Genomic DNA, 22287 nt, shown 5'->3' on the forward strand with positions numbered 1-22287 from the left:
TTTTTGTTTCGATAATAAAAGGGATGATTATTTTTAATTTCTTCTTCAGATTTATTGTTTGTGTATAGGAAGGCTACTGATTATGCATGTTGATTTTGTATCCTGCCACTTTACTAAACTGATTAGTTGAATTAGTTTTTCTGTGGAGTTTTTGGGGTTCTCTATGTATATTATCATATCATCTGCAAATAGTGATAGTTTGATTCTTCTTTTCCTATTTGGATTCCTGTATGTCTTTCTCTTGTCTTATTGCCCTGGCTAGGATTTCCAGTATTATATTGAAAAGCAGTGGTGAGAGTGAACATCCTTGTCTTGTTCCAGATCTTAATGGAAATGCTTTCAGTTTTTCACCATTGAGAATGATACTGGCTGTTGGCTTGTCATATATGGCCTTTATGATGTTGAGGTGTGTTCCTTGTATCCCAAGAATTTCAAGGGCTTTTATCATGAATGGGTGTTGAACTTTGTCAAAAGCTTTTTCAGAATCTATTGATATTATCATATGTTTTTTATATTTCTTTTTGTTGATGTGTTGGATGACGCTGATTGATTTTCAGATGTTGAACCATCCTTGTGTCCCTGGAATGAATCCTACTTGGTCATGGTGAATTATCTTATGGATACATTGTTGGATTCTGACAGCTAAAATTTTATTGAGGATTTTTGCATCAGTGTTCATTAGAGAGATTGGCCTGTAGTTTTCTTTTTTTGTGTTGTTCTTGTTCGGTTTTGGTATTAGTATAATGTTGGCTTCATAGAACATGTTTGGTTTTATCCCTTGCTTCTCAATTTTTTGGAAAAGTTTGTGAAGGATAGACACTAATTTGTCTCTGAATGTTTGGTAGAATTCATTCGTAAATCCATCAGGTCCTGGGCTTTTGTTTTTAGGGAGGTTTCTGATTACCATTTCAATTTCGCTGCATGTAATTGGTCTGTTTAGGTGTTCTATTTCTTCTTTATCTAGCTCTGGGTGATTGTAGAGTTGGAGGAATTTGTCCATCTCTTCTAGATTGTTGAACTTGTTTCCATATAACTGTTCATAGTAGTCTCTAATTATTCTTTTGATTTCTGCTGTGTCTGTTGTGATTTCTCCTCTTTCATTTGTGATCCTGTTTATTTGTGCTTTCTCACGTTTTTCCTTTGTGAGCCTAGCTAGGTGTTTGTCTATTTTATTGATTTTTTTGAAGAACCAGCTTTTGGTTTCATTGATCTTTTGGATTGTTTTTTAGTTTCGATTTCATTTATTTCTGCTTTGGTTTTTATTATTTCTTTTCTTCTACTGGTTTTGGGGTTTTTTTGTTGTTCTTTTTCTAGTTCTTTGAGATTAGGTTGTTTCTTTGAGTTCTTTCTTGTTTCTTGATGTGAGCCTCTATTGCTATATGTTTTCCTCTTATTACTGCTTTTGTGCATCCCATATGTTTAGGAAATTGGTGTCCTCCTTGTCATTCAACTCAGATTTATTTGCGTTTAGTGTTCTGTATATGTCTGGTAAGCCCAAGCACTCGAGATCCTTATTTAGAGCTTTCGTGTCTTTACTTATTTTTTGTCTCATTGATCTATCCATTGTTGATAGTGGTGTGTTGAAGTCTCCTACAACATATGTGTTTTCTCTGATGTCTGTTTTCAAAGACGATAATAGTTGTCTGATATGTTTTGGTTCTCCTTCATTTGGTGAGTATATGTTAATGACTGTTATTTCTTCTTGAAGTGTTGTCCCCTTGATCATAATGTAGTGACCGTTGGGGTCTCTTTTTGAGTTTGAAATCTGTTTTATCTCTACACTGTTTTTTATTTTTTTTTTTTTTATATTTATTTTATTTTTTTTTTTAAATATTAAATTTTATTTTTATATTCCCCATACAATTGCAAACGCCCCATTCTGACCCCAATCCTTCACCCCACAAAAAGTGTCTCTGGTTCATAGTTTTTGTTGATTTTGATTTCACTTTCTATATTCATTTTTAAGTACACTGTTTTTTTAAAGAGACTTTCATGGGAAGCTTTTAGGCATTATTGTCTTTAGATAGGGCAATTTAAAAATAGTTGCTAACATGCTTTGGATAAAAGTTGTTAGATATAAATCAGTTCTTATTAACCTTATGACAACACATATTGTACAATATTATCAAGGCATGTCAACATGGTCATAAAGAACAGTGTTAATCAAATGTATATCAAGTATAAGTTGGAATAACCAAAGTTACCTAAAGGAAAATCCTACAGACAAATAACATTATTCAATGACTACTTATACAATTTAGTGAAAGAGCATCTATGCTTATGATATAGAACTAAAAATGAATATATGCTGTGACTTAAATGTCCACATGGTATGAATTTATTTTTGATATTATAAGCACTTATTAATGTGACTATTTTCTAATTTACATTTATCTGATCAAATGTAAACTACAAAGAAACAATTTCAGCATTCTGGTAAGGTGTAATGATGCATTGATCTGTAAAAAGATCTAAGTCACATGATATTATCAGTTTTTGAAGAGTGGGGTAACAGTTTTACTGATGACAAAATTTGTGACTCATGGATCTGATGTGGAATATTTTTAAAAGAGAAACTAGCTCTATCAATACATATAGTTAGAACATTTAAGACAAAATTTCATTTTTGCGTAAAAAGAATTCATGATGGACATGCTACTTTTTTTTTCTTGCAATGAAGCATTTTAGGGAATGAACAGAATAGCATCTTACATTCTTTTAACCACTCGATGAGGAGTCTAAGATACTAGGGGAGCAGAAATGTTAATCAATTTAGTTACATTTTTGATAGTGAATCAGTGCCAATCTGAGGCTAGATATGTTTAAATCACAGGAAAATTTTAGGAATGTTCTAAACCCAATTCAAATAACAATATATTTTAGAGTAATTCCTCTGGAAATAATTTTTATAAATAACTTTCTCTACTGTGGACCTTTAGGTTTCTTTGAGAACTTAACATGGATTTTTTTATGGTGTTGAATAATGCAACAAATATCCTCTGAAGGATTTTTTGAGCTGCTTTCTTAGTGTGTAAATCAGGGTGTAGCTCTATTCAGAATTATATTCCTCAGGGATTGTACTCGGGTATTTCATGCTCAACACTATTCATAGTTTTGGGCAGGCAACATGGGAACATTAGCAAAATATCTGTTAGAGGATTTGAGTGAATTTGAACATAATTTAAAAAAACAAACATGGATCTCTTTGAGGATAACCCTTCAAACCTGTTCCTTGGTAAGGGGTGGGGGTGTGGGAGGCATGACTGTGAACTCATATGACAAAATATCTGCAATGTTTCTCTCATAGCTAGGCTCCAAAGCAAATAAAATGTCATTATGCATTTACTATTTTAAAAGTCACTGATATACTAAGTATATTAACTTGATTACTATTTTATTTATTTTTTTTGCATTATTTTTTATTCAGGTAGCATTGGTTACAATACTGTATATGACTGAGGGGTGTAATTCACACCTCTCCAGACATACCTCACACACCACCAAAGCACTCACAATCCTCCAGCTACACCTCTACTGAAGTCCACTGTGCCCCTTCCCAACTTTACTCCACACCCCTAACTCCCCTTAATAGCCTCAATTCTACAGTCCATTATGTCTTTGTCTCTTCAGGAAGCAATACAACTTTTTGCTTTTTTTTTATGTCTGAGTCAATGTTTTTTTCACTTTGGTAACCCTTCATGAAAGAAATAAAAGGAAAAAAAAATATTTGGACCACTGAACAAGTCCAACTCTAGTTTTATAGAAAAATATATATAAAAAGATACTTTAACTAAACATTCCCTTATTTAAACTGAGAATCTTTTTATAGATCAAGGACCAGAGTGGGACAATTTGTGCAGTGTTTCCTCAAAGTATTTTTTCACAGTAAGGACTCTCTTGTAAAATATCTCAATATCTCCTAGTGTTCAATGCCAAGGGTAAAATGCCACCTCAGATAAAATGGAACAAATAATTTTTATTAAAATTGAGAAAATACAATGATATCAATTAGATCTTTTTTTTTTTTTAACAAGTGATGCCAAATTCAGGCTTCCTTTAATGCCAATGGGAATATATTGGTTATAGTAAACTGAGGACACCGAGGCAGTTCATAGTATTGGTAAATGAACTTCAAAGGGATGAATATAGTACTTCTCACTCTCATGTAATTATCTCTCTCTGTCTCTCTCTCTCCGTGACCTGTCTTATCGATTCATATAATGCCCTTCTAAAGGAAAACAGTTGCCCCAGGCATCTTTGGACTATGCCTCTTAAAAAACCAATTTAAAACTTAATTGAAAACAAGTGCTACCATTTTCCAGTGTAAATGTAAAAATTCTAAGGATGAATTCTGATTTGCCTTCTTGGGTCAGATCCATTTTTTGACCCAACAATTATTGTTAGAGAGATGGAATACTGTGATGAAGCAAAACTAAGAGAAAAATTGACAAAAAGCAGTAGCTACCACATACTATTATGACTAACTGACAGTTGTCCTTTTGCCAAAAATCTCAAAATTAAGTAGATAGCTTCTCTATATTTATAAGATTATCCCAGGTTTCCTATCTATTTAAGTTCCTGGGATTTGGGGGCATTTTTTATTAAAATAAATAAGGATTCTACTTTTTAAACATGGTTTAATACTTTTAGTCACTGAAGAAGCTCTTTAGAGATATAGTTTATAAATTACACATTCAAAAATGTAATAGATACAACTAGCTTTCCAGCAGATCAGACCATTATCTAATTTAGAAAAGTTTAATGAAATGAAACAGTGTTTTTATCTTAATAAATATGAATGACTGTTCAGGCAAAGGATGTGGCCTAAAAATTTTAGGAACTCTAATATTTATTGACACTAACCAGTGGGTAACTTAAATAATAGTCAAACTTGATTCAACTATAATTTCAATTGTTTATGCCACATTAAATTAATGTATTGATGTGATTTAATCTACTTACTGCTAAAAATATCTGAGTGAAGTTAAGGTCTATATGTGACTGAGCAATACCAGTGAACTAATATTGAGATACTGTTGAAACATAATTAGTTTTCAGAGGCTGCAATGAGAAATATATATAACATTTTTCAGTCACTATATTTTTTAAATTATAATTATTATTTGGTTTGGATTCTCATCATTTGGTAGTTTGTCAGCAGATAAGAAAATGTCAATTGCAAATTATGAAGAATGGTTACAAAGAAGGTTATTTTAGAAACTTAGATGTATGTGCTTAAAGGTATCAACTGAATTAATTCTTTGGTTTTTATGAAAATGTTTCTCAACATAGCTCACTGCTATTATGAGACTTAGTGTAAAAACGGGTATACTTTGATATTTAGGACCTTTGCCAAACTACTCACTCAGGAATTAGACTGAGGGTCTGTCCTGATCTTTAAAAAAAGAAGTATGCCTTTCCATTGGGAAATCCTGAAAGTCTAAACAATATCCTTTATTAACACTTAAGAACAGACCAAAGGATAATTTCAAGTTTGAAAAAGAGGTTGTCTTAGGTGGCATAATAAGTTGAATAATGACCACCCACAGATGTAAAGCCCTTTAATTTGTAAATGTTACCTTATTTGGAAAAAGAATTTTCTTCATAGTAAATAGAAATGCTTGGGGAAATCTACCGTCCTGAAGGAATCTCTAAAAGTTCTAATACCTTGAAAGTTTAATAAATCTTTGTGATTTTCAAAAGCTTTATTTTCTCTTCTGGCTAGGGCTTGAGATATGGAAACTTTCTCTTGGGAACTACTATTAACACTTCTCAATTGTGTGCAGCATCAAGTATGGCACAGTTGGTATAATTCTCTCATAGTTTTTCTATGACGTATATCTGGGTTCCTAGTTCCAATTTTCCAACTCACTCTCCGAACATGGAATCTACCACAAGGAGACCAGATGTGGGCTCTGATCACAATGAAATGCTTGTCTTTTGGCCACAGTGGTTGAATTCTGTTTTTCTATATAGCCAAGGTTCACTATAAACATAACAGTTTCAAGTGAAGGAAAAAAGAAGAATAGGAAAAGAAGTGGTTGTTTTGGAGATATTTGAGATAAGTTTTTTGACTTTTTTCCCAATTTCCTATATCAGTCCTGATAGTGAGTCCTCCTACTCTGAAAACATAGGTAACTGAGAGCCTTTTGAATGAAAAAATCATAGTCTTTAGAAAATAAGGCTACCAATCTTATTTTTAAAGCTTACACCTGATAAAACTGAGATTGAGACAATTTAATGACTTACCTAAGTTCATCATACCAATAGCTAGATACAAAGTTAGGTCTAGCTAGATACCCACACTCTGAGTCCACTTCTGTTTTTCTGTATTATTTACTCTATAACTTTATTTTTATAAAATTGACACATAATTTTAGTAAAAATAAGCTTACATATTATACTATAAATAGAAATATGAGGGTTAAATGAAGTCTCAACATCCCAAGTAAGCATTCTTAGTGATAAATTTTTCAAGAATTTCTTTCTGCATTATACAGATACATACAATTTTATACAAATGTGAAAGCAGTCTATTTGCTTTTCTGTAGTTTGTTTCAACAATATGTTGCATAATTTCTTTGCATGTCATTAAACATATGTGAACCTCATTATGCCTGATGGCTATATGATATTCAGTTGCATATTTTGGCTTGATCTTAATATATATCTGCATTTTTAAGATTTGAATTAGTCTCAAATTTTGGCTCTTATAAGCAATAAAATATTATAATCTTGTCTCAAGATGTGCTATGAATCAATTCAACTGATTGTACTACCTATCTATGATAGTGAGAAGCTATTTGTGATTATTTTTCTTTTTCCTGCGTATGCATCACTTGTGGTAAGAATTCCTGCTTGTGGCCTTGGGCAGATCACTGAACCATTATCAGCTTTAGCTTTCTCATCTGTAAGTGAACATCACAACACTTTCTTCATAAGAAAACAGTAAAGATTTTAAAAATCTAACTTAAATATATTGAGTTTTCCTGAGCATATGGTACTCAGCAATTGTTATTGAGGAGGGAGATAGGAGGAGGCATAATTTTTATGACTATGGTCAAAATAAAAAGATCAGATCTGTGCAACAATATCCCTTTATGATGAAATTAAACATATCAACTCAAATGTGGGTAGCTAAAACAAGACTGAATTTATCACTTATGCCAAATTATGTATAACTGATTTCTCTTTTCCATGAGAGTAGAAAATATGTATTTTTATTACTACTACATCCCCAGTAATGACAGACTAGTTAATAATAATAATGGTAATAATAATAATAATAGCAATAATATACAGTAATAAGAGTAACTAGCATTTATCAAATAGAAATTTGAAAAGCTCTTGGAAATTCAAAGAAGAATCTCTGCAACATGAGCATTAGCATGTCAAGAAAGAGAAGAATTTTGACCTCTGGCTAATCATATAATATAGTGATGGGGCTCCATCTAACACTCAATATGTTGCTCAGAGGTCTCTCTCCATGGTCATGTACATACCTGTGCATGTACTCTATATTTCCCTAAGAGTTTCTATTCAAGAAGATTCCATCTAGCCTCTTGGATTGTGAAGCTATAGTGAACTTTGAGAGTTCACTGAAAAAGCCAGAAAAAGTCTCAAAGATAACCTCAAAATCTCAAAGAATAACCTGTTTGGTAACTGTGACAAGATAAGGGACAGCAGTGCTCCCACAAATCATACTTTAATCATTGCTAAAAACAAATTAAAAACTGCCTGGGGTTAACTCCGTCCCATATCACTACCAGCCACAACTATAGCAACATCAAAGAAACACAAATAAAATGAAAATGGAACCCATAGCACCCTGGATATACATATAGATTCTCCACACTGAATAGAGGGGACACTAAACATTCAAAATATTGTGTCCTAGCCTTGACCAACTTCAGGACACTTATTGCTGCATTGAACAAGTGGTTTTCTTTGAGAGGAAAATACCATCCAAAATGTTGAGAGGAAATATTAAATTCAAATGGAAACCTCCTGTCCTTAAATATTCTTTGTAATTTCAAAATTGCTTTTGGTTTAATTAGAAAAGAACTTCTTCATAGTCACTTTTTCAATTAGCATATCTTTGTGAACACAAGAAATGTGACATTATGTTATTTCCTAATTGTAATTCAATCTGATAATCTGCATAATATTTCAGTATAAATATATCCAACAATGCAACTGAGTCTTTTGGTAAAAATATACTTTTTCAACTTTCTCTTCTATCTACAACATCACATCTGTGTTTCTGCCTCTTTTACTTATTTCATTACTTTGACTCAAGTTTCAAATAAACAGTTATGCTTTGCTTCTGCATTGTAAGGCTGATATCAGAAAGGCTTCAACTAACCAAACTCATCCTCAGGCTTATGAAAATTCTACATCAAAATGCCTATGGACTATTTTCTTTAATAAAATGATTTTATATTTTTGATTGGTTAGCAGTTCAGAATAGTCAAAAATGTTATAGAAAGAATATTAACCAAAGACAATCAAATATTCAAATATTATAAAACTACAATAAATAAAATTGTGATTTTGTGGATTCAAAGAAGCTGATGTGTCCAAAAGAAGAAAAAAGAAAAAACTCCACTCACATGAATAATCCAGTGGAGAAAGTGAGAGGTAATTTCAGATAGACAGATAAACAGATTTAAAAGACTTAGTAATACATGCAATTACATATGTATGGATGCAATTTTTATATAAGGGAAAAACATAACTCAAAGTGTGAAATGATAAGTGGTATCAAGGATATTGGCAAGGCTTGTGGAGAAAAAAAATCACCACTTACCTGTTTTTTAGGTACTTAATGCTAAAATAAATTCCAGATGTAATGAATTGTCCATTGGAAAAAAAAAAATGAAACCTCACGTTAGAAGAAAGAATTTATTTGGGAGGAAATTTTTCAAATTTGGTAGCAGAATCATAATGAATCATTCCAAAGTTAAAAACTCATAAGATGAATTAAATGGTAATATTTGTACTGAAATTCACTTTCACTGATGCTTTTTATAGTAATATTTGATAGAGGTATTAATCAACACTTATGACTTTCCTTTTTCATATTTCTGGATATGGTCTCTTGTTATTTTTTATATAATCTTCAGAATCATAATGCTAAAAAATGAAACTATTACTATTATTGAGCATTGCATGAAAGATCATATTTTACCTTGGTTAAGCTAACATATTTGTAATGGTGATTCTGCCTCCCAAAAATTATCTTTTCAAATCTTCCTTTGTGTTCTTCAGTAATTTTTGTTTTGTCTTGTTATAAAAAGATCTTGTCATTTCTTATTTGCTTGATCCTAGATTTTTTTATTGATATCTTTAATGTAATTTTTATTGGTAATTTCATCTAAGTGTTCTTTCAGACATTTATTTCACAAATACTCACTGAAAATTCATTAGATTCCTTTCACTGTTCTGGGACCCTGAGACACAAAAGTGAACAGCTGGGCCTCCCCTGGTGGGGCAGCAGTTGGGTGCTGGGCTACGAAGTTGCCCTCACCTCTGCAGTGCCGGTTTGTTCCCCGGCCAGACGGCAAGGGTCCCACATGGCCCACAGACCTCTCCTGCCACGCCTGCTGCTCCCCTCAGCAGTGTACTTCGTCAGTCTGCCTGCTCTGCTCCCTGCTCCGGCTCTGGTGAATTCTCTCACCCTCACACGCTTCTGACTGTACCCAGTGCTTATATAAACAAATAAATAAATAAATAAATATTTTTAAAAAAAAGTGAACAGAGCTTATGGCATTCCCGGACTTCTCAAAGTTGACGTGATGGTAGAAGAGATAGATAATCACAACTTAACACTCAACTATGCTAGTACCTAAATATATTCTTATATTTATTTATTTTAAATAATAATTCATTCTTTTAGTTGAGGTAACATTAGGATTTTCTCCATAAGTTACGGTCTTATAGTTATTGTCAAGCTTTCTTGACTTGTCCTTTAAAATATTTATTTATTCCACTTCTTCTCCCACCCAATTTCTTTTCCTTTCTTCTTCTAAATCAGGACAAAAAACAGCATCTCCCAGTCCCCACAGCCTATCCCAGGACTCAGTCAGCAAGAACAACACTTCCCACTCACTATACTTCTATATAGTGAGTATAGTGTCAGTTAAGGTGCAAAAGAATATATGCCCTCCATCAGCTTGTTCCACAGAAATGGCTACCAACACAACTTCAGTGCCCTTCCCCTCTTCCTGCTTCATACTCAGTGAGTGACCAACCACCCACCTCAGATAAAAAAGTGCATGCATCAACCCTGAAATGAACTGGGAAGAGTTCTGTGTTGTAATAGTTGATATCTGGTTGGACACAGGGGAAAAGCTTGCCAGATGCCACACATTTCACCAAGTCATGACATTCCAGTGAAAACATTTTTATTTTTACATTTAACAACATCTTTTCAATTAAGAATAATTATTTATTTGGAAAACTATGAAACTCTGCCTTAGTTACTATGTTTGGTTGTATTGTAGAGATGGGAAATTAGTTTTCAAGTGAGAACAGAAAATACACCTTAATGACTTCAAATATCAAACTTGTCATTGCCACTAGTTACCTCTAGATTTCTTGAGACATACTTATGCTACATAATTGGACCTTCCTCCAGGCAAACCATATCAAATTCAAAACTTAAAAAATACCACATGATTTCCACATACAATAGAGGAGGAGTCTCGCTAGGACTATAGGAGACCATTTTCTGTATTGGGTTGTTACATTGTGAAGAATGATATTTATTCCTATTATGTCTGAATCGTGATTATAACCAGTTGAGATAACTGGAGGCCCTATTTTTGGATTGTGTAACAGAAGTGCTATAGACTCAAGTTAATATGTTATCAAACAGGGCCTCCCCTGTGTCACAGCAGTTGAGCGCTGAGCTGCAAAGCTGCCTGCAGCCTCTGCAGCACCAGTTCAATCCCCAGTCGGCCAGCGAGGGTCCCTCATAGCTGGCAGACCTCTCTTGTTGTGCCCGCTGCTCGCCTCAGCAGTGTGTTTCGTCAGTCTGTCTGTTCTGCTCCCCGCTCTGGCTCTGGTGAATTCTCTCACCCTTCTGTGCTTCGGACTGTACCCAGTGCTTGTATAAATAAACAAATCTTTTAAAAAAAATGTTATCAGGCAATAGAAATCATAACATACTACTTCTCAGAAGTTTTAAAAATTAAGGATCCTCCCTCTCCCAACAGGTCACAGAAGTGAATTTTAATTACAAAATGATAAGTCTCGAAAGGAGGTCTATGTGAAGCAATTAATGAGGCACCGCCAGTCTATGAAGAATAATTACAGCACAGCACTCTCTTCACATGGCCTTGACTTCATGGTCCTCCTGTCTTACCTTGCTTTGCCTTCTCCCTCACTTCGGAAGTGAAGTTGATGAGTTGGGGTCCAGGACACATACCCTGGTTCACTGTCACTTTTATCTCAGCAATCCGCACATCATTCTTCTTTCTTGGAAAAAGAAGACAGGCTTGTCGGTCTGTCAAGTTGGCAAACTCCCACATTTCCCCAGAGTGCAAACTGAAAGAAAATCTCTTTGCAACAGTGCTTCCTTAGCCAACACTAACACCATGGAGAGTATGTAAACAATTGGCTCAGCTGACTGTTACAGAGGTTGAAGAAAAGCAAGGGCAACTTTCACTCAGATAATGGATTCTGCACTCTATATGCAAGTATCTTGGCTTCCATTTCTGGGGCTTTTCACACTTCAGGGTGTGTAGTCTCATAGTGTGTTCACGCTGACCACAAGGACAGAGGACAGAGCCTGGGGCTTTCAGGTCACTACAACAGAATTTCAGTTTCACTAATGTGGGGTGACCTTTGCTTTGAGGCAAAATTTAAGCACCAGAAATGAGGTTTTTTTTTTAAGGAGTTCTTTGCTTACTTTCCAGCCCTTCCTATCTAGACTCTCCTAAATGGGTTTAATTCTCTTTTTTAAAGATTTATTTTTATCTATGTATACATATAAGAATTGGGGTGTAGGCCAGAGTTGCGGGGGTAGGAGGGGGTGAGAAGATTCATTAGATACAGAGTGAGGAGCAGAACAAGCAGATCTACTGAAATACACTGCTGAGGGGAGCAGCAGGTGAGACAGGAGAATTCTGCTGCGTCAAGTGGGTCAGCTCCCTGGCCTGGGATTGAACTCACCTTGCAGTGGCTGGTGATAGCTTGGTAGAGCTGAGACTTTAACCCCTGAGCCTCTAGGGAGGCCTCAAGCTGCAGTTTTCTTAAGCAACAAGTAATTGTAATGATGGAAACTCAGGCATCTGAAAAGATAAATTTTACTCTCTCTATAGATGTATCAAGTCAAAGTGAATGGGACCTATTTGGCTTAAATTAGACTGAAAAATATTACCTTCCAGACCAAAGAAGCAAATCATTGTTTGATAAATAACTTCCACAAAGCACTATACTATTGAATAGTATTGTGGTGATGGAGAAATTTTTTATTAGATCTTATCTTGGATAAATTAAGATAGACTCCAAAACACAAGATATAATCTACAGAAAATAATTGGAGTAATATTTCTAGTGTCACAATGGTGATATGAAATAATGCCTGGAGATGTCATTAAAAAAATGATACATTTCGGGGCCTCCCCAGTGGCGCAGCGGTTAAGCGCTGGCCTGGGAAGTTGCACACAGCCTCTGCAGCGCTGGTTCGATCCACGGCCACGGGGCGAGGGTCCCACATAGCACGCAGACCTCTCCTGCCTCCCGCTGCTCCCCTCAGCAGTGTACTTTGTCAATCTGCCTACCCTGCTCTCTGCTCTGTCTCTGGTGAGTTCTCACACCCTCCTGTGCTTCTGACTGTACCCAGTGCTTGTATAAATAAATTAATTAATTTAAAAAAAATGATAGATTTCAGGCCTCCTTGGTGGCGCAGGCAGTTGAGCACCACACTGTGAGGCTGTCCGCAGCTTCTGCAGCGCGGGTTCAATCCCGGGTGACCGGGGAGAATCCCACATAGCGAGGCGGACTTCTATCTCACCAGCTGCTCCCCTCAACGGTGTATTTACTCAGTCTGCCTGTTCTGTTCCCTGCTCTGTCTCCGATGAGTCCTCTCACCCTCCCACACATCTGGCCTATACCTCAGTTCTTGTATAAAAATAAATAAATCTAAAAAAAAAGATATATTTAGGAAATTAGTCATAATGTAGTGTTAATTTGGGAGGGAAGAACAAGAGATTTTTTAAAATGCTGAAGATACCAGACCAATAGTTCAGCAATAGTTAGTCCAGAATGCTGAGATTGTTAACTTTATTTTCTCTTTAACTAATCTATAATTTCTCATTTGAATAATTAATGTTATCTTAATAAATATTCAAATTAAAAAATTAAAATCCAAGCTGCAAAACAGATTTGTTAATTAATCTTTTTTGATCAAGGATTGCATATTCTAAATATTATAAAAATATGAAGATTTTCTTGTTTTCATTACTATTATTTCTATTTAATGGATATAGTTATTTTGTATCTTTATTTTAATTTTTATTAGTCACACATATTTCTTGAGAAGATAGCATCAAGGGGATTTAAAAATTGCTCTCCAAGAATTTGATTAAAATAATCAAAAACAAATGAAAAAAGAGTTAGGAAAGAGTTTCAAATATGTACATACAGGAATTTCTGCCAGATATAATAGAAAATGTATGAATAGTGACAGAAATTAGTATATAATTCTATTTCCTGAGTAAGCTTACATGTGCTAAGTGAAGTTGTATGGAGAAAGTGTTGTAAATTCCTCCATAATTCCCTAATTTGAAGTGGCACAAGCTAAAACATTTGGAAATAATTTGAGAGCTAGGGCTACTATATTCACATTCCTTTTCTGACTTCAAAAGACCTAAAGCATTTAATAGCAATATTCTCATTCATTTTCTCTTCTCCCTCTCGCTCTCTTCTCTTCAATTTCCTGCAAAGTGCAAAGAAGTTTTATCTAATTTTTTTTTTCTATGACCTGTGGCATACTATCAAAATACCTTGTTTCCTCTTCATTTCATTCATGCTTTATGTATTTTTTGACAAAAATATTGCACAAGGACCGCATTTAATGCCATTATTTTCCAGTATATTTATGTTTGAATGAACTCAAATGTATCCAGGCATCTAAATGTCAAAGTTAAAGCTAAACTAGTCCTTTCATGGAGACTAGTGATTTTCTCTCCAATGTCACATTACATACAGGAAGACAAAGGTAAGAATCACAGCAGACCTCCTGTTGAAAATTATGCAAGTCAGTAGTTAATAGAGTGACATCTTTAAAGTGATGAAAGAAAAAGAAAAAAGACAAACAACTCTGAACACAGAATTATGTAACCACAGAAATTATCTGTCAAAATTGAGGGAAAATAAAACCTTTTCCACACATACATACAAAATCAGAATTACCAGCATAACTATTCAAAAGGCAGATTTAAACTAAGTTCTCCAGGTAGAGGAAGATGATATTAGATAGAAATTTAAGTATATGCAAAGAATGATTCAGGATCTTATTCAGGTGATAGTTGAACTGCAGGTTTTAGCATTGTAAAATGCCAGCAATTATACTCCTCTGGGGATATTTCCTCTCACCAATAAACTACAATCACTCATTTGGGAAAAAAAAAATCAACATTACTTATTGTCTGCTATGATAAAGAATGGTAAGTTTCAGAAATGATAGTAAATCATCTCCAAAGAAAATTTAAATTTAGGCCTATAATTAAGTTTTTAAAATTTCGATCCATCACTTCCCATGTGTTAGTTATTTTACGGACTCTGGAGAGGAAGTGAGCCAACTTTTACCAGGAAAGCAACAAAAAGTCTATTAAATATATTAAAAATAGTCCCCCCAAAAGTTAGACATAATTTCTATGAGAAATAAGACCATAAGAGGAAAAAAAACTAAAAAGGAGCCTTACAAAGTTGAAAAAAACTAAGATTAATTATGGTGAATCCTGCAAGTGACTTGTCAATTTTATAAGTTCAAGGCAAAAATAACCTTGGAACCCAATTGACAAAACTTTCCTGATTAATTATATCACTACAGATCTATCCACTTAATATGTCTTTAATTGAACAAATTAATCTTGTGTGAATGATCAATTTAACAATGGTGACTGACATGGAAGTTTCAGAATGTTCTCATTACTTGATGAGTCATTGCCTGAAGGAAAAGAAAAATTCAATTTCAGTGATTTTATTTTAAAATTGTGATATTTAGTTTATTATGCATTTTCTAAGTTAGTTTTTATTTTGTGTCTAAGACAAATTCTTCACTCATCTCATGCTTAGAATAGTCCCACTTCTGCAATCTCTGGTCTATCTAGTGTCCTGATTATAGAACAAAACAAAACAGAAAGTGAATATGTGGAGAATGAGAATCTAAATCATATCTACTTTACATGTAGTTAATTTGTAGGGACCTTTGTGTACTGGAATTATGGTGTTTAGAAAGCATTTGAGATATGAGCTTTTGTTTTATTATGAAAGAGCAGAACTTTTCTTCCCATGAATACTGTAAGGGAATAAGGCCAATTAGCAGCTCAGAGTTAGGCATTTCCCTGTTCCCAGAGAATAGAGGTCATTGGCTGAAAATGAGGCAGAGTGGAATTTTAAATTCTCCCCCCCACTACTATTGCCCCTGGGAGAAAGAAACTGGAAGACTGCCAATCCAGTCAATTTTTCATTGTCTAAAGGCCATTGTGAAGAGAATTTATCAGCAATACAGAAGACACAGGCCTCAACCAAATGAGGATAGCACAAGGGTGAGAAAAAGTCATGCACATGGAGTAGAGATCCTTTGGTCGGACTTTAACAGAGTCCATTTTATAAAATGTGTCATTGTCTATTCTCTGAGTTGTGAGAACATGTGTATGTCTCTCTTGACAAAGTATCTGATTCTTCTTTGTATCACCCACAGCACTATGATTAAGAGATGCTTTCAATAAATATTGGCTGAGAATAATTTGATTAAAAAAAGTCTCCTAATACATCCAGTTCACAAAACACATTTCAGAGAATTTTTTTTTTGACAAAGTATGTTATAGTACATTCTAACTGCTCCTACTTTGTATACAATTAACTTAATTCATTTGGATAGCAAATTAATGTGTTATTAGCTCTATGCATCTTGAATGTATCCAAATTAGAACTTACAGCTGGGGCACTTTAATGCATGGAATCTTTTAATGATACTCTAATGTGTTATATGTCAAATGTGCCAAGTAAGGTCTGCTTCTTTGTTTTGATTTGAAAGAACAGAGAAAGGAAAACAGTATGGAACACATATTCCAGCAGAGTTTCACCACCCTAAACAAAGGGAAAGTGGATGCTGGAGAAAGCAAAGAGAAAAAGAGAGAAGAAAGAATTAGTCACTTGAGAAATTCCGGGATAAGGTTACTTGAAAGTGTGCAAAATGTTATTCATTATATTTAGTGGGATTGACTGAGCAGTTGGAGGCAGATTTCTGAAAAGATCTTTAATTAAGTAAAGTAGTGGATGGGGGAAAATTATCATTAATTCAATGATGAATAAATGGAAATATTTAAAATGGAATTTTCACCAGGAAAATATTCCACTTACAATTAGCAATTATGTTCTTCAAATAAAGTTTACTGAAGATATAATTGCTGACTCAAATATTGTCAAACTCATTTTCAATCATTGATAAAATTTTAATTGACTTTAATGCTGTTTATTTTCATTTGTTTAATTATCCTTTTCCATTTAGCTTTGCTTATTTTTATAGTATGTATTCAAAGTTGTTCCCTTTACCACATTGTTTGTGCTTTAAAGTTCCTCTTCTAATTTATTTTTCTACAGTTACCTCCTAGTTAACCACATTGGATTCTATCCTTTGTTTATATTTTTACAACATAAATTTAAGTCTAGTTTCTCCCACTGGGTTAAAAATGTTCCCCTTTTTTCCTAAAGTATTATTTCCGGGAATATTTAAGTTTCAGTCCCATAGGGCTCCTCAAATAAACTTTTCCCACATTCAAAAATGAACCAAATCTATTCTTTTAGAAAAGTCAAGCAGTTGCACAAGTAATTTTAAAATACTTGTTCCTAATTTGGGTCTTATTATTCTAAATATCTGTATACATTTTATTTAATATGTTAAGACAGAAGTGACATTTTTCACACTGAATTCCACTACCAGGAAAATTAAAAACACACAAATTTCTTTTGTTGGGTCCATAACCAAGAATAGTTTGGATAGTTTGTGATAATCTTTCCTACTTGCTGACTTTCTAGGATGATAAACTAGAGTACAGTAAAAGATTTTGAGAAAGTTGTTTACTTTACACATTTGAGCAACTTCTTTTGCCTTAGGTGTTTATGCCTATATGAGTGTGTATATGTTTGTGTGTGTTAACTACATCGGGTTCTGTTACATGTGTATTATGATTGAGGCTTCTTCTAAGTATCTGAATTATATGATATTATATATAAGAATAGAGAAAAATTTTGTGCTTTGTCTCTGTTGCCCAAAATATTCCAGAAGAAACAATTAGAAATTTCATCATCTTGATATTTTATGTAAACAAATTTAGTCTATAAAAAAAAACATAATTGATCAAAATATATTTAGGAAAGGCACAGGGGAGGCACCTGAAGTTGTGTAGCTAATGAATCACCAAGCCAGCAAGGGGCCTGAGTGCAGCACTGACAGAGCACTTGCTGTTTTCTCACCTTGCATGCTGCTGTCCTCTCTGCTCATGTGCTGTCAGTAACCTTTCAGTGAGTCAGCAAATGCAGTGACATGTTGTGCAAAGCTCATTACAAAAAGGCACTTCCTGGGTAACATGTCAAAAGTAGGAACTTCTAACAGTGAAACCAGAGATGTTCAATTTCCCCAAGTCTCTGTGGATTTGTTTGTTGATCTTTCTGGTGTTATACTTCATTTTGTGGAGTCTTAGGAATGAAGGGAGGTGCCTTTATGGCTGCCTAACAGGATGAGAGAAAGCCTCAGGAAGTAGAACCTTGGGCTGTCCTCCCTCATCTCAACTGGATGTTAGTGTTTGGTATCATCTGCCACGAGTATTGGGTCTCCATATAGATTGTGTTTAAAATAAGGCTTTGACAACAAAGCATGTCTGAGAACCATCCAATTTCCTTTTCCATTTTAAAAGTTGATGTTTCTATGGATTAAGATTTATGAAAAATACATAAACCATATTTTTTCATTGCACTTTTCAGCTTTTATAATGTTGACTACTCTGCATACCTCACCTAAATGAAATCATACAGAATCCATCCTTTGGTGGCTGACTACCCTACTATATGCCCTCAAGCTTCAGGTTGGGATGTATTTGAATCACTTTCCTTTTGAATGTTGACTAATATTGCATTAATGCATATAGCCCATTTGTTTTTTAAGTTTTCTAAGTATGAGAATAATCTGTACATATACAGCTCAAGGTTTATTATAAGTATTTAGTAGCAGCCTAATATATAATGCTGACAACCCAAAGACATTCTAAATGTCCATCCATAAAGGAAAAGGCTAAAAAATTATGAACTATCCATAGGATGGAATGCCATTTAATATATAAATTCTAAAAATGAACCAAAGTATACTGAAGTGTTAAGAGCTCACTGTGTGGGTTACAAAACCAGTGCCACTGTTTACAAATTGGGTAAACTGGGAAAAATTTACCTAAGTTCTTTCAGCCCCATTTTCTCATCTTAAAACTTAGATGTAACTGGGCCTCCCCTGGTGGCGCAGGCGGTTGAGCGCCGCGCTGTGAAGCTGTCCGCAGCCTCTGCAGCTCCCGTTGGATCCCGGCAGGGGAGGGACCCACATGGCGAGCAGACCTCTCCTGTCGCTCCCGCTGCTCCCCTCAGCAGTGTATTTTGTCAGTCTGCCTATTCTGTTCCCCGCTTTGTCTGTGGTGAATCCTCTCACCCTACTGCGCATCTGGCGTGGCACCGGTTCTTGTGTAAATGAATAAATAAATATTTAAAAAAAAACTTTAGATGTAACTAAATTTTTCTGAAAAGCTAGCTGTGATTATTTAATGAATGACATATACAAAGCAATTAGTTCAATAACTAATGTAATAAGTGAAAAAATGTTAACTATACTTAGTTAGGTAAGTTTCCCTAACAATATTTTGTTCTTTCATGGATATGTTTTCTTAAACATTTTATTTTTTTGTCAGAATGCATATTGTTTCCTAAAAAGACTGATGAAGAACATTTGAATGATAGCCCAAATATTTCCCTGACTTTCATAGAAAAAGGATATAATGTCTTGGCTTAGTTAGGAAAAAAAAAGTTCCTTATTTTACTATACATTTAGAAAGCATCCAGCATATTTCCTATATAATCAACACAATTGTTGAGGCCATCTGTAGTTTGTAACAAATTTATACTTTAGTAGCTTAAATTGATGGAAAAATGAGCTGCTGACAGAAAGATTTTTCCAAATTGATATTTGAGAATGGTGCAGCCAAAATACTTGGCATGAAATAGTGAAAGAAGTGAGGCATATGTATCTACAGAACAAAATTTTATACTGTCACACAAACTAAAAGTATTTAAAATCTAAAATTTTATTAGTAATCTAAAATTCTGTTTTATAATCTTTGAAAAAATGTTGCATTAAACCCTAGAAAAACTATAGTATTTTTTCTCATTTATCTACTTAAAAACAGAAAACTGATACTCCAATTATTGGAATCCTCTCTTAAGAAAGTGCCCTTTTAAATGACATTATTTCGAGAATTTCTCACATATTGATTCATCAAACCTTCAGATATAAGAGAGAGCAAACAAATAAAACCAAATTAATGGTTACCAGAAGGGGAAAAGAAGGTGGATAATATGGATGGGATGAATCAATTGTATGATAAAGGATGAAACTGGACTTTTAGTGGTGAATATTACATGCAGATGTCAATCAATAGTAATGTACATCTGAAACCTATATCATGTTATCATGAAATCCTATTTCAACAACTAAAAAAATTTAGACTACAAATGTGTGTCCTTGATTTTCTTTTACTAATTTTGGTCATTGCTATTGTGCATCTAATTGACTCTATCAACAGATACTTATTAGGTCCTAATATATGAGATCCATTATAAATGAGGTTGATCGCTGCCTTTGAGGGAGAGTTTTGTCACCATGAATGTGAATATCTTTCTCCTTAGAGCCTCCTGATTTGTAGCCCACATGGAAGATGAGACTCCATGGACATTAACTCAGTCTACCCAGGTGTCAACACTAAAGCTCACTAGACCTCTACTTTCAGAGTTACAACTTCCTGGTGTAAAAACCATCATGGTTAGGGCCTCCCCTGGTGGCGCAGCGGTTGAACGCTGGGCTGTGAGGCTGCCCACAGCCTCTGCAGTGCAGGTTCGTTCCCTGACCACCGGCGAGGGACCCACAAAAACATCATGGTTATTTATGTTGCCCTCTCCACTGACCAGGTATGCAATTCCAATATGCCCTACGAGTTAAGACCATGTGGGTTCCATAACAATATATGCAAATATAAAGAATTTATTTTGTGGAAAATATTTTGAATTGGTTTTAAATGTACTATTTGCTAGAGGAAAATAACTCCAAATAAACCCCAAAATGTTAATGGAAACTAAACTATAATAATAATAATAATATAGGGTTAAAATAAGTATTACACATAAGCATTAGAATTATACTACATTTATTTGAACTGTAAAGCTCATTTCTATCACCCACAGTTTTAATTCACAAAGAATATGGCACCACAGTAATCCCAAAGCTGCTCAGCTGTAAGTGCATTCCCATATATCTTTCCAGGGAAGCCAAGTATTGTCTGGAAGAACTAATGAACGACCACGTTATACAATACTAGCAATTACAGGCAAAGAACTCAGTTAGTCCTGAAGCCATGTGAATTTGTCCAATTTCAGGTTTCATTAAAACTTAAATGTCAGCTTTGTTTCTATAAAAGGCGCTGCTGTTTATACGGAGGCCATATAGTTTAAACAGTGTTTCTGTATTTGTGTTCTTAAAATGTACAGTGAAAATCTGCTACATTTTGATTGACTGGGTCAAATACAATTCAACAGAAAATTTAAAAAATTATAAAGCTAAATGACTGAGTTCCCCCAGTTTATATGAATTTGAAATTTAAAAGAGAACTAGCTAGGGGAATAGTTTTTTTTTTAATAATGAAAAATAAGAGGGAATTCAAAAAACATGCGCTGTGCACCTATTGGTTTTGGTTACAATTCTAGGCTCTTGGGTGCTGCTGTGAGCCAACTAAGGAGATTCCCTGACCTCATGAAAATTTCACTCCAGTAGGAAAGATAGCATAAAGATTATATACCATAACACCAGGTAGTGCCATGGAATTTGAAAACAGTGCAAGTGTAAAGAGCAGGATATGGCAGGACAGGGCATTCACATGAAGGTAAGGTAAGAAAGAAAACCTTTTCAGATAAACTGATGTTTAAGCAGAGACCTCCGTACAGTGACAGGTGATTGGTGGGAAGAGTGGTCAGGCAAAGGAAAAGTGAAGTCCCTTCGGTAAAGTCCAGAAGTTGGTTCCTAGAACATCAGTAAATAATGTTGACGGGTTGCAGTAAAGATGGGAAAGCAGTGAAAATGAGGTTAAAAAAGTAGTCCATCCCAGGGCCTGGAATGGGTAGTAGTCCATCCCAGGCCCTTATAAGGGTACATTAACACATTAAGTTTCAATGAAATTGTTTTATCTGGGGGGAAAGAAAAGTGTATATATACTTCCCCCCCTTTATTTCTAAATAAAGGGGATGCAGGAGCATATATGTAATGGACAGGTTACATGTATTGGACAGTATAGGTTTATTGCTTTACACCTTTTTTTTTTTTTCTCCTCCAGTTATTCCTACACAGCCTTGTCTCAGCTGTGTGGGGATATTTTACCTGGGACTGATGCTTCCCCCAAAACTACTGCATGGGTTTATGGGAGAACTGAACTGGGGCTCATTCCTGCCCCACCTCGAGTGGAGAGGAAATGATGGGACAAATCTTGGCTGAGGAGACAAGAGCTAGTGATGAATGCACTGCCTGCTATTCTGAGGCATGTTCTTTTGTTTGCTCAGAAAGTTCTGGCAAGCTTGTTAATACATGCTTCTAGGTTTTCTCAAATTTCTCCAAGTTTAATTATGACACATATCTTTGTTTTGCTTATTTTTTTAGATGGATAACTAACATTCTATCTGGTATCTTAAAATTTGAATGTATTTTTGATGTTCTCTGTGTTGGTTATTGAACTCTGATAAAACAAAAAAAATTTT

This window comes from Talpa occidentalis, unplaced genomic scaffold, assembly GCF_014898055.3.
Source record: "Talpa occidentalis isolate TD23 unplaced genomic scaffold, MPIMG_talOcc4v2.1 talOcc4.2, whole genome shotgun sequence".
In the NCBI taxonomy this organism is placed as follows: domain Eukaryota; kingdom Metazoa; phylum Chordata; class Mammalia; order Eulipotyphla; family Talpidae; genus Talpa; species Talpa occidentalis.